Below are 19772 nucleotides of genomic sequence, written 5' to 3' on the forward strand. Positions count from 1 at the left end.
TGCAAATTAATATAATATTCGTGAAATTGATCGAAAAGAGAGAAGACGTGCGGGAAATACGCGAAATTTATCGCCGAAAAATCGTTGGAACGACTAGAGATATCTTGGAAAGTCAGTCACCCCGCTGAGACTAGGACGACGGGAATTCATAATCGAGATCCGGGCGATCGCGTATCCGCAGGGCGATAAAACATGGGTAGCCATCAGTATCGATATCGCCACGGCGGATTTATAGATTTCCTTAACAGCGGGTAGCCTTCGCGAATGAACGGCCAACGTCTTCATTTTCCACCTGCGAGCTGGAGTATTTCACTCGCGATACGCCGGTAGTTGAATCTTTTAGCTCGTCCGTCGATTAATCTACGAGCATTATTAGTTGCGCACATTGGATCATATTTCATGTATCAAATATATTGCACGTCTGGCATAGTTTCTAACCATCTTTTTTTTTTTAATAAATTAAACGTAAATATATATATATTATAAACATTATTATACATTACGACTTCTGTACCTATTGTTCAAGTACTCATAATTCAAATATTTAAATACGCAAGGTTTTTAAATACTTCGTGCTCGGATTGATTAGATATTTACAAAAGATAATAAATTTAAAACTTTAAATATATATATAATTTCTCGTTTCATGACTGTATTTTGTAGTAAAATGTAACGCGACGACAGCATCATTGTGGTGCAGATTCAATGACGGAAAAAAAGATAAAACTATATAAGTTACGGGGAGTCTACGCGAGGTCGACGACACGAATTTACGTAAGTAGCCATGCGTTTATGTATGTATTCATGTACGTATTCACGTATGCCACTTTATAAACATGCAAATGAACCGTCTCGCTCCTAAGTGCCCACCAATTGCGTTCAGATCTCAAGTCGCATGAAAAGGATGCTTAGGATACTTCTTCTTTCTTTCGATCGCGCTCCACGAACGTATAACGATCTTAATTCTATCGATTACGAAATTCAATCAACCACATTCTATCTTACATTTAAATTATTAATAAGCGGAAGGAGTGAATGTTTATTGTAAACAAATGATGTTCGCTTTACAGGATATATATTTCAATGCGTTAAAAGGGCAATTGTGACGAGAATAAGTGGGTGTTTGAATAAGCGCGCGGTGCTCATATAAGGAAAATAAGCAAGAAAAAAATAAACAAGAAATATGGCAGAAATGTAATCCAAAGAGCGGATGAAAATTCGCGTGAGAAGAGGATACGAGCGGAGAACACGCGCGGAGAACAAGACGATGAGGAAGCGGATGAGGAAGAGAAGTTCGCCTTCGCTGCCGCGGAGATCGTTACGGTAACTAACGCAGTCGCTCTGCGGACGCGTGGGCGAATTATAATGAGATAAAGTATCTGTATAAACGTTAAAAATATCCCTTTCGCGCGCGCGCATACGTTCAACGCGAATAATAATGTGTAGGATCGACATTGTCCGCGCGAGAACAAGGAAGGATGTGCAATGCGCATTAGTATTTCGTTTACAAAAATTGACAGAGTCAGGTAGAAAAATGTAATAGTATCTCTATATTAACTTTTTAAAGCGCGCTTACTGACATAGTTTTAATAAAGTCAATTTCTCGGGTGAGAGAGACAGGATAGAATTCGTAGCGTCAATTTTCACGTTTCTTTCGAACGCGCGGGACAAAATGCGGGATTCCAATTAAAATTAATGTTTCTCGGTGCGATATTATTTTTATCTCGGGGTGCAACTTTGACTCCGATACACGTCATACGTCATGGAATATTCGAAACACAAGCTCCGTATATTAATTATGTTTCAATACGATTATCACGAATGATTATATCCGGTTCACTTCCGCGTATGCACATTATCGAAATATGAGCTTATCGAAGTTATATCGGTCTCAACAAGTTGCAGGATTGATCGGAAAGCGGCAGAGGCGGGAATTATGTAGAGAACCATAGTTTACCAGAGCGAACCAATTAACAGGCTAATTAGAGAGCTTCCAAATACAAGAGGGCCTCGACGCCGACGCAGAAATCGGTTGACCGCGCAACAGTATAACAATTGAAGTTAGGAGATATATTCTCTCGCTGTAGAGAGAAGCGCACGAAGTGCTTTTATCTCACGCGGAATGACACACCTACGTGTTGCTTTTGTACAGAATATAACTGGAAGTTAAAAGCAGCGACCTACCGCAAAGTCGTATTATTCCGTAGCGAATTTCTGTCATGTGGCCCTGCGAACGAACAAGCGGGATAAGTGAGGAAAATTGTACGTTGGAAATTATTGTCACCGCAAGAAAGGCGCAAAAAAGTACAACGACCTAAAACTTAGTCATATATATATATATATAGAGCACACTTTAAATATTTACTTTATTTTTTTCTGTGTTTTATTCGATGAATCAAATGCAGATTATCTTTATTTATGTCTGGATTTTCTTCATATACAGAATTCCGCCAAGATTGATTATAGTTCGGATGGTGGCCTATTTCTATGTGGAAAGAAAATGAAGAATATTCCAAAGGCGCGGATATAGAAACGCATGCTATTACGGCGACATGCGCAAGTACGAAAAAACGAGTTCAGGCTTGGCAGGCGTTAATCTTGTATTTCAATCAGTAATTTCCCTCGTCCCGTGGGTTTTCTTTGATCCCCGCGGGATAAATATTAATTAAATAGCTCATGTCAATGTAGCTGTTTGTTACCGTATGCGGGGCCCATCTTTTTTTCGGATTAAGAGTATTCGCACTCACCGTCAGGATGCCATTGTCCTATTTCAAAATATCGGTGATACTCGCACTTTTTAAACTTCCGATCGTGCCAATTTGCGTGCTTATACCAAACGAACGAAAAACGCGCAGTACAAAATGCGGGATTCCAATTAAATTTAATCCTTCTCGATTCGATATTTTTATCTCTAGGTGCAACTTTGTCTCTGACATCACGGAATATTCGAGACTCAAGCTCCGCGTATTAATTTTATTTCAATATACGAATATAAGAATCTCACAAATACATAAAAACAGAAAAAAATATTAATTATATTTATACTTGTATATTAAAATTAATAATTTAACAGATAAATATAACAGAAAAAATAGTGTAATGGTAAAATGAAATCAAAGAAAGTAAAATACAAAATAGCATTATATTATGATCATCATACATTATTATAATTTTTTATCTGGATGCTTTAATATCGAAATATTTAATATCGAATTTCCCAAATTGAAATATTTATATATTCATATTAAATATTAATATCGATTGAATTCCAGATTAGATTATTATTAATCCATTCGAGCATAACGATAAGAAATTCAAATGAAATCGGCACTGACGATAAAACGAAATTTATGCATCACGTTTAATGTCAGTATCAAAATAAGTCGAGCATTAGCAAAAGCTTAAAAAAGACGCGGGGGTGTAAAAAGTGCCTTGTGCGCCAGGAGCTTTATGCGACAAATCAAAGTTGAAGGACGTGACATTTTCGCGAAAGTTACGTGTCTCATACAATCCAAAATGCACAATTGTTCGTAGATTCGGGTCAAGTGTATGCACCCGAAATATATATGTATATTTTTTCTCGGCCTGCTATTGTGGTTTTCACAGAAATCAGGGTAATGTTCACGTTTCCGCCGGAAATTCTACGAAGAAAACATACCGGCGCGTTGTCCTGCAATGACTCAAGAAGAAAGCTTTCTGGGACAACAGTGACAAATTCTTTTCCTCGTTACGAGAGAGAAATGTTAGTGCGGAAACTGAATTAAATGGAGTAGAAATATTCATAGCTTCTTATTTTTAAGTTCATCTGCGATAATCGATGATAAAAACTTTTAAAAGGAAAACACAAATATTAACGGAGAAGCATACAAACATGTTCATATTTTATATTATTCGTGAAAGCGGAGTATTATGGCAAAGAGAAAATTCATAATTTCATTACATTCGGAGATTCGATCTGTTTAATCAATAAATAATCTTTGAAAACAAATAATTGCTTCTTTGAATACGCTCTTCGCGAATAGATAGCGTAGGTCGTAAGATCCATTATATCCTACGTGCATTCTTCAGTACGCATATTCCGTTTAAACGGTTTATTATGACAAATCGAATTCTCTTAAGCGAGTTTATTGATTGTACGAACAACACGGTCATATATCCATCGCCAATCGAGTCCGATAAATCGTGGCATTGGAGTGGGTCATGGTCCAGCGGATATGTTATTGTTTTCGTATATTGCATTTAACGGCGGACTGGCGCCAAAGATAATTTCTGCCTCCGGTGGGCGTTCACAAGCATATATAGACAACCGTCATACGTAGGTATAGTGAAACTATCCTTCGAACAAGGTTTATCTTCAATGTTATGCAAGCCCAAAGACTATCGGTTAGACCTGGCCGTATTTAAGCTGCTATGCTTGAGAGCCACAATTTATATAAAAAAAAAATGTTATGCAAGCGTCGAAAACGCAGATGAATCACGCGGCCTTAATGACCGCGCGTCAAAGTTTTAAAAGGAAAAGTTGCGTGATGCAGTGAAAACAGAATCGAGAATTTCGTTTCCGCACCGTCCTAGAACACCATAATAACAATATATAATTATAAGTGCAATAACGAAATAAATAATATAAGTATACTCTCATAATGCATATTCGTACAAGTAAATTTTAACTTCCTCTGTAATTACCTCACGTTTAATATTATTTTATGGTACCATATGGCACTTATTACTACTTTGTGTTAAACTTTCTCGTTAAACTTTCTTGAAGGAATACAATTATTCGTCATCCTCAACGTGCATATGTTATTTGTAGAGAGTAAAAGACAACGTAAGGATACTTGTTGCTCGCCATAGCTATTCCTTAATTATACGTATATCGTGCGACTCAACGTTTCCTATTTCCCTCGTTCGTGCTCACCGAAATTACGATAATATTAACTGCATATTTTAACAATTTTCTACACATAGCTGGTACCACTCCTATATTACGTAATAATCTATCCGCTGCTGGCCGCTGAAAGATCTCTTGCAATTCGTCCCCGTTACCCGACAACTCAACCTTTGTTCAGTGATATACGGCAACGTTGTGCCCCGTTTACGACCTTCCATTGCATAAACATTTGTCTAATGAGTACCGCGCGAGTTAGCGATCATAAAGGCAATTGAAATTTTTACACCCCGTACAGCCGTTCAGTCAGAAACGTGTTAATCCTTGCGAAAATACTGTGGGAACACTCGAAGCCCTGAGGAGAAGCTAGATACAAAAATAAACTTATGAATATAATATTCATTTATCAACATTCTCAACTCTAAGTTATGTAGTTAAGAATAAAGATACATTTAAGAAATAAAAATATTATAACCCAATTAAAGTTTCGTTGATGATTTTATAAATTACATATTTTAGCAATTTTTTGTTACCAAACAGAGTGAATAAACCGGAATTTATTTTATACATCCGTTATATTGTGTATTAATATGAAATTTAAACGGCTGATTTTTCTCCTTCTCTCTCTCTCTCTCGATTATTATCACGTCATCGTACATATTATGTATTACATAACTCGTAACATGTATCGTCCTGACGTGACGCGAAGCGAATTCTTTTTGCGTTAAAGAAGCGGTAAAGATGTCGTCCGAAGTGCGTCTTGGGTTCAACAAATGCGGATCAGCGGGGTGTAAAACGCGTCGCCGCATGCTGCGACGGCACGGCGCGTTGTCACATTGACAGAGTCTCGAGAGAAGGGTCGGCGAGAAGGGCCCCGGATTCTTCCCCGCGTCGATTTGGGACTCACGGAAACCGGTTAGCCGCTTTGCATAGGATCCTCCTCCGTGATTTGCAAAGCGCGCTCGCGCTAGGACTCTTTCTAAGAAGACGAACATGGCTCGATAATCATCAAGCAATGCTCCGTCATTCGGAGACCAGTAATTATGGGGGAAGTTATGGTTCATTATGCGAAACGTTAAGAGATTATTATCTTTACTTCTCCCTTCATTGTAATAATAAAATAATAATTAGAATGCAATATTATATTATAATATATAATGTGGTACTCGTTTAATTCATAAATATAACAATTGCTATTATTATTATTTAATAACAAGTATGTTATGTTCAAGTTTTTCTGTATTATGTCTGTTAATAATTATTTTCGTAAAAGCAGGTCGGGATATTTTTAAAATCTCGTATATCTCCGATAAAGTCTGAGAAGTTTTAATATTTCTCTCCCTGACACATGCAATGCGCCCCGTTGACCCATCCAAAATTCACCATCACATTTCGAGGGCAACTGCCAGCCCGAACTGCCTCGCGGTCAAACACTGGCGAACTTCGTATTTCGTTTAGCCGGAAAGATAAATCTACACGAGTAGGTAAGTGGTGGAGGACGGAGGTAGGAAAAAAACAGAAAGAAAAAAAAGGTCGAGCCACGCCTTTGTCCTACGACCTACGACGTTCACGGATATACTTCTCCATCGGAAAAAGTAACGGCAAAAATAAAATAAAACGGACGACCTCTGCGAAAACTTTCTGCGAATACCTTTCGTGCGAGAGAAGAGTCTCGTCCTTCTGCACGGAATAATATTTGATTTGCGCGATTGCATTTCCACGGCTTCTTCGTTAATTGCGCAGAGACTACTCTCCACCCTTCCGCCGTTTTCTTCACTAACAAGGAGTGGGGGAGACAATCATTGCCTCCTCTCGCGACTTCATATCTCCGGCCTCGTCCCATCCGTAAGTTCTTAAAAAGCGGCGCACCGACCGGCCGAACCTCGACCGCGCTAACTATCGTGTATGGACCGTATCATTTGTAAGAATGATGTCTCGCGGGCGACGAAATCTATTATCGGGCACGTGAGAGTGGTGGGTGATGATTTACGTCTCTTGCGAGCGGAGACGCGAATTAATGCGCGTTGCCTTGAAAACGTTGCCGTAATACGACGATTTGAGCGTTAACATCGTTTCGCGCTCTTTCCAATTTTTCCCGACCCTTCGCTTTCTACTTTTATTTTCCTTCTTGTACCTTGTCTCGCGTGAAAATCAGAGGGTTGGCGAGTATTCCTATTCTTTTTACTTCCTTCTAGAAAGTTTCACATTTCCGGCAATTAAAAGTCAAGAACCGGGGAGAATATCTGAATGAGGATCTTCAAAGACTTTCCTGGTTGAAGAATTGCCCAAGAATACTCTCATTGTGTTCTTTATCGTAACTCGTAACATATTGTATAAGGATAAACACATTCTCGCAATCCACAAATGCTGATCATATATCAGATTATTATGATATTTTTTATTATGATATTCAATCATATGTGTTTATGCATATAATATTGGGTAATACAAATAAATAAAACAAACATGTGTATGTATATAATCAAAGATTGCATGCACATCAGAGACAAATAATGTTAAAAATAATTTTATTAATTCAATAACAATATTAATGAAACAAATATATGATCTTGTTTCAATAAAATGTTATTTGTTTCATTAATATTATTATTGAATTAAAAAGATTATTTTAAATCAGACTAATATAGCGTTAGTACAACATCATTTCTTTTTGTATACTTGTATTTGACACTATGTCAATCAAAATGATATTTCCACGAAAATATTTCAAGGTACGATATTAGAAATCGAGGAATGTGCATCTGTGCAGATCGCTCCATTCCGGAATCGTATAGAGATTGCTTATAAGATCCCCCGATAAAATTTCTACCGCGGTCCTTTGCGTGACTCCATCGCTGCAGTCGGATTAACTGTCACGCGCGTGTCTGCAGCGACGGAGGGATCGGATCCGAAGAGAAGAAGGCGTGATCACGCGAAGATGGAGCGGACGGAAAGGGAAGGGAATCCGAAAGGGACAGAGAACGTGGCGGCAGTCATTAACTGGTAATAGCTCGGGACACGGGACGACCTGCCTCAACCTAAACCGGTAGAGAACAGACCCGTAGGTGGTGAGCGTGCCTGCCGAGATTATTTCGTTTTAACGAGATATCCGCGCGAGGTGTACTTACATCGGCGATCTGTCATGCGCTTGTTATCACCGATTCGTTATCGCCGCGCGCATTTTCCGGAACTCGCGGGCCGATCGACCAAACGGACCGGCCCGACTATCTGCCAAGGCTTGGCAAGCAAATCGAGCCATTTTAACAATACGCTCATATATGCTTTGTACAAACTACAAAAGTACTTGTTTATATACCTTTTTTCTACAACGTCGCAAAACTAATTAAAATACTTAGAAAATATTTATGATTATATCAAACTCTTGATATTTCTCTCTTCTAAGAAAAAGATAAGGAATTAGACAAAGATTTAATTATACATGACGAATTATCACATCATTAATATTTATTATTGTTGCAAACATAACTCTTCTCGTTTTCTTTGGGTTAGAGTACGCGAGCAAAATCTCCGGAGAAAGAGATGTACGTTTAAATGCTAGGAATTCGAAGGGCTTTACTTCACTTGCATTTTTAGAAGTCGCGAATGCGAACAATCTGAGAAAATTTACAGAGCGCGAAGAGCGTCGCATATTTTTACGCGGTAAAATTGTTGAACTTTAACACTTTAAACGTTATTGCAGGTCGTAGACGAGCTCGTCGCTTTAACGATCTCTTCGGTGCGAAAGCTTTATTACGGACTTGCAACAGCAGCATATGACACGCTAGAACGAGAACAACGTGAGATCGTTACCACAGTACGATTGTATTCATTAGTTAATTCGCGCGATAAATTTAAAGCCGGTGGTATGATCTCGCTTCTCTCGGTGGCTAAAAAAAATTAAGAGACTGATGGAAGAATGGTAATAAATTACTGTCATCCTCAGTCCTGAAGGCTTTTACGACGAGACGAGAGCAATTGAGGAGCTCTCTGGAAGAACAGCTTATAATATCAGTTAGGTCGTTTTCCACTTCTCTAAAGTGTTTCTGATTTGCCGCAATTTCTATGATATTATGCTCGTATAAAATTATATTTCTCATATTTATGAGAAAAGAATTAAATTTTATCATCAGAAAGAAATGAAGCTCAGGATAAAAGGATGCAGGAATTGATATTATAAAATTTTCAATCACATTTATTTAAAATTACCTTGATATATTATGCGTAATAGGTTTTATATTTAATCGGGGTATTGAAATACAGATTAAAAATAACGAATTCAGATTAAACGATAAAATATTATAGAAGCTAATGGATTCGAGACCACTCTTACGTCTCGTTCTCACACGTACATCCGTTTAAAAGTCAAGCAAAAAATTCGCGATATCAGCGGCTTGTTAGCTGTGAGCTCGCGATAAAAGCGTAGCTAGAACTTCCGCGGGAAATATAAGATAAATAACTCTGATGCAACAAGTAAAACGTCACCGTATCGAACGATTCCTAATTGCCGGCCGACGAGATACTCGGAGAGTCGTCCTCGGATCGGCAGAAGGCCATGATTTATTCCAGCGTATCATATCGCGCGTTTTTTGTCGTCCGGCAAAACGGGGGCGTTCAATTAAAGATCAACGGCAAAACGACGACGTATTTCAACGGTCGAATCCTAATTGCCAGCCGATAAAATATATCTATTTACATACAGGCACAGTTTGGCGACACACTTCTAATTTTTTCTCAGCAACTTTTTAATATTCTGTTTTAAAGCATTTTTGAATATTTTATTTTAAGTATTTAATTTCGAATGAAAATTCTAAGAATACAAATAAAATCCATTCTAAATAGAAAAATAAGCAGATCGAGTTTTACCACCTACGTTCGGTTCTGAAGCTTATTTCGTGAAATCTTTCAAGGTGCAAAGTAGATAACTTCTGACTCAAAAGTCATCGCTATCTCGGCATTTTTGTCGAGAAGAAATCTATTTATGGGACACTTATACATTTCTACATATATTACTTACTTGATACCGCTACAGGGTTAAATATCGCGACCCGAAATACGATAGTTCTCAACGTCTGATTTATTCGAATCGAAAGCGCGCCGTTAATTTAACGCGCGGTGCGGTGTGCTCGCGGTCTCGTTCCTTGCGCCTAGTTACACGCGCGCACACAGACGCGGGTGTTACACGCCGGTGCATATATCTCATTTGAATATACGTACACGCAACTCGCCGCCGCCGCCGCCGCGCGATAGGTACACGCCGGGTCCGGGTTTGCTAATGAACTGTATTATTTCCGATATATAGTCGCCGTGGATTTGCATTAACACGGCTTTTATTGCAACTAATTAAATCGGCTTTTAGGAGACCGCGCGCATCGTACCCGCGGCCTCGTTTTTTCCTCTCCCCTGCGGCCGTTCTCGCGATCGAGACATCGCCGCGGCTATCTTAAGCTTGACAAATGCGGGGGACGGCTCGATGTTTAAAGATCGCGAGTAATTTTTATCAATAGCCTCGCTGTGAGATATTACATGAATATTATTCAACGCGCGTTGGAAGCTTGCTCGTGCGACTCGAATTTCACGTTCTGGAACGCAGTCTGTAAATTGTGCCTATCTAGCACCTTTCGCTGGAATTACAAACCTGTATATATCGTTTAATTATGACTAGGTAAATTCTAGTAGAGGTTTCCCGTCGTTTATATCATTCTTATCTGATAGCACGGCGCGTCTTAGGTTTATTACCCTTCCTTTTAGTGGGACACGTTGTGAAACAAACTAAGAAGCGTGACAAAGCTATAACAACCCTTGACGTTACGAGTGCTGGCAAATTAAAAAACTTAATACTTGGTATTTAATTAACTAAGATATTTGACAAAACAACAATGATAAATCAAAATTGCAAACATTCCCTTTGATATTGACACGAAAGAATTGACGGAAAGTCTGTGTGGCTCCTAAAAACCGTTCGCTTTATCGACGGGACAATACGTCGTCGGCACTTTTTATCGCACTTTATTACGTACAAATCGACCGTCAATGAAGCGCTAATGACTCACGCGCGTAACCGGTGCGAAAAACGCGCGCCGCACGAGCATGTCGCGCGCGCGCCCGTGTTAAGAGAGCGCGGTTGATTTACGAGAAGCCAGGCCGATAATTAGAGGCTAACGGTGCTTGTCGCCGGCGAACCTCCTTTTCGCCGTCGAGTCTCGAACGTGTCACGGCTATCGCGGCGCTTCTTGACGCCTGGGAATAGCACATCGGTATCGCGATATAAATCGGCGTAAATCGCGCATGACAAGCGCGCAGAGGCGTATTTACGAAGGCGAAGTATCGACGGCAATCTAGAGCGACGTAAAGTCACAAATATTATTTTTCTTAAATAACCGTATCGCGCGAACTGTCCGATCGGTTTTAATAAAGAAATGCTAAGAGAGAAAGAGTCGGTAAAAATTCTATTGCGTAATTTAATTTCTCTCGAGTACGGCGGGGCGAAGAGGGTGGGGGCGAGGGGGCAAGTTGAAATATACAAATCGCAGCGTTGTAAATCCTTCTATGCAGACAGCGCATATTGCACTTCCGGCAAATCGTATCGTTGCAAAGTGTGCCGCGAATTTGTCGATCGTCGTCGATCGCGAACGACGTCGCATTTTCCCGCTGACAATGATTAATTTCTCGCCGATCTTCGGGTGCGATATACGCGGTGCGACCGGGCGACTCCGTTACTCGGCCGCGAGGCAAGGGAGCGTGAAATCGCTCACGGTTGCCGAACTCGCGTCAAACTTAATCGATCATCGAGAGAAGCGTTGCACTATGCGCGGCGACCGGTCGGAAGGCTGCCGGGAGAAAGTCTCGGCGAATACTTGCTACAGCGAGACGAAATTCCTCCTCCTCACCGGCTTTATAAAAACGGAAAAGAAAGAACGGAACGTGGCCTCTCTCGGGTCACTTGATAGATTCCGGTATTCAAGATTGGATTATGGAAATTCGCAGATAAAAGCTCGTAAATCCGGTGTTAAAGCGTTAACGCTTCGCTGAAATTACCCCCTTGCGTATAGACTCGTATCTTATACCTTCGGTTAAGTTCTCAGGACTACAGTGATTTACGATCGTGCGTAATAATAATTCAACTTTCGCCGTTCGGATGGAAGAGACCGATAATTTTTTTACCGATCCCAAACTCGGGATCGATCTTTTTAGCTGGACTTAAAATCACAGCCCAATGTGTAAGACTGCGACGGACGATCTTCGGCTATATTACCCGTTTATCTTTAATGCATAGAGTATTTATCGATGGAAAAATGTTGATTGTAATAACTAAAACGAGAGGATTCACGGGATTCACGGGAAATCGATTGATACTGACGCAAAAATACATATCGTATTCTTTAGGGCTAACGAGCGCGTTTCAAACGAGAAATTATTTTCCAAAAAACTTCCGAGTTTATCACGAACGCGATTGGTTCTCGCAGTGAAGGGTTAAGAATTTCTCTCGGAAATTGTGTCGCCCCGCGTGATGGTATGGGGTTAAATCGTTTTGTGAAACCGGTTCGCGCAACAATAATAATTAGCTTACGCGGATTCGCGCATAATCACCGTCTTTACACCTATAATAATACTTTTGCCGCGTATCCGCGAAGTCCTAATTATTATCGCGACGGTAACGACCGAAACTCTCCGGACCGAGGGACCGAGCTGTAATTTGGCTTCGCTTCGTGGATTGTATTATGCATTTCGCATACGTCCATGTGTACGTACTTAATGCATGCGGCGCGCTGCTTTTTTCGCGAGTCAAAAGAGAAAGAGAGAGAAAGAGAGGGGCACTTAGAACTGTCCTGCCGGCCGATAACGCGGGTATCCTCGAATAATGGAGTTTCTCCGGAACGATGTTGCGAGATAATGATACAGGGAAACTCAGCGGGCGCATCCGACACAATGTACGTTTATCCACGGTTATTGAATATCCGCGCGAAAAAGTTAGCGTGAGGAGCATCGTGCGGTGAGAATTGTTCCGGGCCTCGTCGATGACTGGACGATTAGTCGCACGTGTGTTATTGTTATACACGTGATCCGTAATTACCAATTCCTTGCACGTCGTACGTTGAGGCAGATAATACTTTATTATATCCGAATAAAGAACAACTATTATATAATTACTGTCATATATAAATATAAATCTCATTATACTATAATAAATTATATCATAGCATATATGCGTGTCAAATCTTCAAAAATAATTTATCATTAAAAAGAAACAATCTCTCGAACTTATATTACATATCTTTGTACGTCATACGTTGAGGCACATAATAGTGCATTAGACCCGAAGAGAATAATTATTATATTATTATCATAAATATAAATCTCATGATATAATAAATTATATTATAACATATGCGTGTCAAATCTTTCAAGAGTACTTCATTATTAAAAAGAAACAACATCTTGATATTAATATTATAAAATGAACAGTAAAAGACTTTTGTAAATATTTGAGGTTTCCGTTATCCTGTTTAGGGCCGCTAAAGTTTTTGATGCGTGTTATCGACTGTCTTCAGTTACATAGTTACAAGAAGGAGTATGTTATTTCACGGACGAGGCGCGTGTGTACAAACCTCACGTGCGTGTACGTTCAAACGCGTATACCAGCGTGTTGTCTACTTGCTTTTATGAATACCGTGGGAAGAGAAACATAATAACGAAGAATGGCTGCCAGGTATACACGCTCACGTGCCGTCACCCTTCCTCGCTTGTGGTCCCGGTCGTTTTGGGCCAGTCGCCCAAAGAAATTCGTAAGCGCGCGGGACCTCTCTCGTTCCTTCTTTCCTTCTTCCTTCCATCGTCCGAGCGTTCCCACCCTTTATCCTCACCGTGTATATCGCGGCCCTACACGGCTTTCGTGACTCGACTCCGGAATAATCCACTCGCGCGGCTCCGAAAGATCTTCGGGGGTGGTCCAGCCGGTTACATCACGAATTTATGAATAAAAAACAATGTTCCGACCTCAACGGAATTCATATAAAGTATCGAGGAAAAAACATGGCTAACTCTTATCTCAGCGTTTAATCTTTACTCAAAGAATTAAATAAAGAATTAATATGTAATATAATTGGATGTAATTTACTTTATCTGATATATTCGATAATTAGAATATTAAATATTAATATAAAATAACTAAAATAATTAAAATAAATATCAATGCAATAAACAGTTAATATTCAATGTTGAACAATATAAATTCATTAATGAAAATTAATAATATTATTGCTCAATTTATAAAATGCGGTCTCGTAACTTATTTTAAATTAAAATTGATTATTATCTCCCACAATTTACAAATTTTGTTCTCGGCAAATTTGCGCGCAGATTTCTACAGTTAACGAACAACCGGGCGATTTAATATAATTATCAAGATCGACGGATTCGTCTATCGTGACTCTCGGGTGGATTTTGCCGTTATAATAGCGGCTGCGAATTAAGTGGTCGCGGGAAGGACCCGCTAAATTGGCGCGCGTCCGATAACGGGCGATGAACAGCCCGGAAACGCTTGTCGGATTTTACAGTCTAAATCCCTTACGTTGGTGCATAACCGCCGCCGAGAAAGTAATTCCCGGAATCGTTAGTTATACGATTCAAAGCTCGTCGCGCGCCTCGACGAGCTCCGCGAAGCTCTTACGTCTTGCACTTCCGCTAGAACGGCCGTTCTGGAACTCTGGAACTGGAGCACGCAAATCTCCCCTTCCTACATTCCTCGTTGAATGCACTTCCCGGATTCTCTTACACGGATGAGCGATGAATCAGGAAGTTGTTTACATTCGATCATGAGGTCTATCGACATGAAAAGACGAGTTGCAAACTGGAAATGCAGAATATCACAAATACCTATACGATAATTTTGGTAAAAATATGTTTCGCAAGACAAAAATATGCAACATTATTATTGTACAACCACAGAAATGGAAAATAGAGAATATTTCTGGGAAGTAATAAAATTCAATATTAAAAAGTATATGAATAATAAGAAAAAGAGAAATTTTGAGAACTTTCGCTTTTTTGCATTATTAATTTACGATTAATAAATTAACTCTTTCTAAAGTTTCGATGCGCATCATATACATACATAAACAAATATGTATAATGCATAAATAAAGTTTTGCCTCAAATTTCAAGTGTTGCTACATTCTTACTGTCGTAATAAATATCCCATATATATCCGTACATTTCCTTTTCTAATAATATATTAAATTATTTATGTTATAAGTAAACAATTTTGCATCTTAAAATAAGAGACACAGTAATATTAAAAAGTCCATCGCTCTTGGAGCTAAAACTCGTGAACGTGCCGTTAAGTGAGATCGCACGATGAACTCTCCAAACCGTACGCGACCGGCAAGCGTCACCGCGAATAATTATTCAGGACAATGGAGAAAGCTTCGGCAGCTGTTTATAATCGCGACATCTCGCGACAAACACCCACGCGTTGTCCTCGGACGATCTACGAGGCGGAAATCACCGGGTTCCTCGACCGACATTATTCTTCCTCTCTAATTCTTTGCGGGAGAGAATTTCGTCATACGTTGCCTAACTGTTTCACACGAGCGTTGAAACCAGCACGAACTCGTTGAACCCAATTTTTCAATGTGTTAGATCTGACTTGAATAAGAATTCTCTTTTTAACAAAAGTGTAAAAAATTATACAAAAAAATGTTTGAAAATATGATATATTTTTGCACGTATTAAAAACTGTAATTGAATTTAAAAGTGTAATTTATCTAATTTAATACTAATTTTTACTTGATTTAAGGAAACAAATTTGTTTCTTGTATAGTCTGTCAAATAATAACAATAAATCTTAAGAATCTCGATATAATTGTGTTAAGTAAGTTGTTACGTAAGTTGATTCTGGACATTCTTTTATGTTTCCATCAAAATCCGTCATTATTTAAATTTATACTTATTGTTGGATTTTAAAACAAAATTCTGAGTTAAGCGACTCAAAATTTATTTAAAAAATTAAATAAATATCAAATATATATATAATACGACGTTACCATAAAATTATAAAATTGCAAAGAATCTGTGATGCTCTTGTTTCAATTTATCTCGCAGACGCAGACGGAAAGAAGTCAATCAATTCATTGCCTTTCCCGGATCGCGCAGACTGAACGGCGCCGAGAATCGCGGGATCGCAGACACGATCGCAACCACGAGAAAGTCGCGCAGCTGCTCGCGAACGAACGAACAAACGAACGGATCGAGGAAAGGGAGGGCGATCTCGCGAGAGATTTGCGTATCGGAATTAATGCCCACGTGAAAATTGATACTCTGGCGATATTCACGATCGTCCGAGGCATCGTTAAAAATTGATACCGGCTGGCGCGGACGCGGGCGCGTCCGTCATTCGCCACCTACGAATTTCTAGAGGAAAGCGATACGACGGACGCGTCCCACTTCGCGCTAGCCAACAATGCCGGTCTTGTTCTCTTAGGAAATTCTCAGGGATTTTTTTACAGATTCTCTCTCCGAGATGAAGTTGTGCTAGAACTCGGAAACTTATGTTTCGCGATTTAACCATTACGAATCATCGATTTACAAAGGCACGTATCTCAGTTGAGATTACCAAATGTTCCTATATAACTTGAAGCAAGAACAAGTGATATCGACGGATGTCTTGAAAGTAGAAAGATGAATGCTGAACACAATCCGTATATACGTCTCTCGTTCTGCGCGTCGCAGACTGACGTTAGATGTGTTCTCGTTTCAAAGTATTTATATTATTGAGGTACATTTTAACAGCTATGTTCTAAAGAAAAAAAGTTTAAACTTGATTGGAGCTCTTGATTTTCAAGTATCTGCGATCGATGTTGAGATCATGCTTAATGGTTGTCGAGCGGGTTCCTTATTCGATTACGACGTGCCAACAACCTTTTGCGAGGTGCACGCACGAGACAAATTAATGAGCATAAATATAAGAGCACGGTGGAAATTAATTGAATCTCAATCTGCGATGCAGATTTACCGCAATATTGCCGGGAGTTGATTAATTTCACGCAACTACACTTTGTATAATTAATGCGGTCGTTACCTTTTGTAGGACGGTTTAATTATGTAATGTTTCATATATATCTATGCAAGCATGCCATACGAGCACCATAATACGAAAACACCGTGAACGTAATATGAATTAATCGATTCCCATTAGATCGGATGAAAATATACTAATTGCAAGATCTCGTTTCTACGTTTTAAATTTTATGTTACATTTTGCGCAACGGATAAAAAATTTTTATCTTTCCATTATTCGATTTAAACACAACAGCTAGAATTTACCTTAATTATAACGTACTATACGATCTAAAAATCATAATTAAACGTTTATCTAAAAGTTGCATTGTGGGGATCAAATACGTACGAGATTGCGTAAGAAACGGAAAAATTTTATATTATTCAAAGATCGAAGATTATTTCTCGGAAACTTTTACACAGTCTGGAATTCAAAAGAAGTATATTTCGCCCTTCGCGTGCCCATAACAATAGTTACCTACTCCACTTTACATTCTCACGCCTCTCTCCGCGGGAACGCGACGTATTCCCGTTACGATATCGCGCCCCTTTTCAACGCACAGAGACGCCAGCAGTCGTTAAGCCTGCCTTTCGATCGCGGCTCGATCGTGACACGTGCAACGACGCGGTTGCATTCATGGTTGCACCCGATTGCAGCCGCGTTACGCGTCACCGCGCGCTTTGTCGCCCATACGAGGTTTCCCCGTCGTGTACCTACGTCGTGAGCGAGCGAGCGAGCGACTCTGTAGTACTCTGTACACGTCGTTGTTTTGTTGCAACGGAAAGCGCAACAAAATCCGCTGTAAATGCACACGGAAATAGGTACTGCGTGCCGGCCGCCCGCACACGACGCAATAAATAATTATCGCGGCGGGCTAATTAGCGTTGGCGATCAACCCTTTCGCGCCAACTTTCTTCGCGATTATGCGACGTGCTATTTGTTGTAACGCCAAGTTGTCAATTATACACCTATATTCGATATTTATGTTTAGCAAACAAATCAGTAGACGATGGTATATTGAACGGTGACATTTAATCGATCGGCAATAACAGAAATAATGAAATAATAGATGTATGAAAGCAACTGGTATATTTTGATTTCACGGAATTAAAGATAAATTGTGCAACAAACAAATGTCAAGAATAATGTAAACGATAAGTTTTTAATTACATTGTAGCTTGTGCAATAAAATAAAAATAATAATCCACACACGAAAAATAAACTCGCGTATAAAGTACGAGCATGTTTACATATATATGCATATAGTATCTTCGAGGGTACGCACCCACGTAAAAAAAAAAATGAACAGACCACGCGCAGTCGAATTATAATTATCAATAAGGATGATAATATTGCATGTAAAATTCTTAGAGCGTACGTGATATAGCTATGAATAATAAATTATTATGCGGCAAATTGCAATCGCGCATACGGACTTTAATTAAAAATCATTTCATATGCATGAATATGTCAATAAGATGTCAATAACATGTGCTATGCATTTTGATAAAATTCAAATAAATTAAAAATAGAAAATATGCGGTATATCTTTTAAAATTATATTTTATTCATATATGCCATGACATTTAGACGTAATTTAATTCAGAGAAATATTTTTTATTGCTCGAGTATTTTACCGGGATATTCTTAATCGTAGTCGTTTAAGTGATGCACGCCTGTCGCAACAAATATCATCTTCGGCATTTTTTTCTCGCATGCAAATTATGATATTTCTCGTTCGGCTTTCTCCAAATCGAAATTTACAAGTCGGAAAATCTGTGCTCTCTCCTGCGAGTGCACATTGTAGAACCATTAAGAAGGCGGGCGCACGCTTTTTAACGAGGCTTGCACCATCGCACGAGAGGTGCGGCCCTCGGGATTATGTATAATGATTCCCCGAGTCTCTCGAGAGCGTTCGTGGGAAAGCGCGATACGCGAAAAGAAGAAAAGCTCTTGTACGCGGGCGGCTGGCGGTTGACCGTAATGGTGCAAGATCTCTCGATCGTGCAGCGCGGTGGAAATATCCGCGCGTAGAATCGGGGCCCGGCATAACTCGACGGCGCAAACGCTGTAAAATGAAAGCGGCTTAGTCGGAAATGTTTGTAAAAATGTTTCAGCGCGATCATAAAATTTTTCACCCCTCAATGTAATTTTAATCCTCAACGGATTAAGTTCTTCAATCATTCTGTCGATAAAAAAAGAGAGAGAGAGAGAGAGTAAGAGAGAGAAGAAGAAAACTGTCGATAAACCATTGGCGAAAAAATTTTATAAATCCCGCAACGTTCGCATGTTAAATAATAACGCCTATTAGAAAGTATCGCGGTACGTGTACTGGAAATAATGGTGACTTATTGTTGGAATAAGATCATGAGAAATCGCTGGAGGAACCGCGGATCGTGTATCCGTCCATGCAATCGACGGACTCACAATCCTTAGCCCATTTTCAATGCTATATGATTGCGCCTCATCTGCGGGATGTGAAACAGGGAGGGTACCTACTACTCGCTGGCGTGCGCCGCGAGATGTGAATTACACCGTTCGTTCTGGTCTGGTCAGGAAGTGTGTACTGCTCGCACGTAGTGTGTACGAAACGCTTGGGATAAACGATCTCAAATAAGCTCGTTCCGAGCAAGAGTCATTTGCACACGTATATATATGCACGACGGTGCTTATTGTCGGGATTGCACCGAATTACGCAACTTTTTGCGGCCCGATACGACGGGTAATCGCCGGACGCGCCCGTTGTACATCACCAAGACGAGGGAGAAAGAATCCTCTCTTTTTCAATTACGCTCTGTTACGGCTCGGCAGGTTCGCGATGCTCGCGCGGTT

At 39.7% G+C, this 19772-nt stretch overlaps 1 protein-coding gene across 2 annotated transcripts in view; it reads right to left on the minus strand.

The window, feature by feature from the left end:
• Nucleotides 1-19772, minus strand: part of Cv-c (crossveinless c) — a 207842-nt gene that overhangs the window by 49878 nt on the left and 138192 nt on the right. The gene's annotated exons all lie outside the window — the stretch shown is intronic.

This window comes from Temnothorax longispinosus, chromosome 1, assembly GCF_030848805.1.
Source record: "Temnothorax longispinosus isolate EJ_2023e chromosome 1, Tlon_JGU_v1, whole genome shotgun sequence".
Classification (NCBI taxonomy): domain Eukaryota; kingdom Metazoa; phylum Arthropoda; class Insecta; order Hymenoptera; family Formicidae; genus Temnothorax; species Temnothorax longispinosus.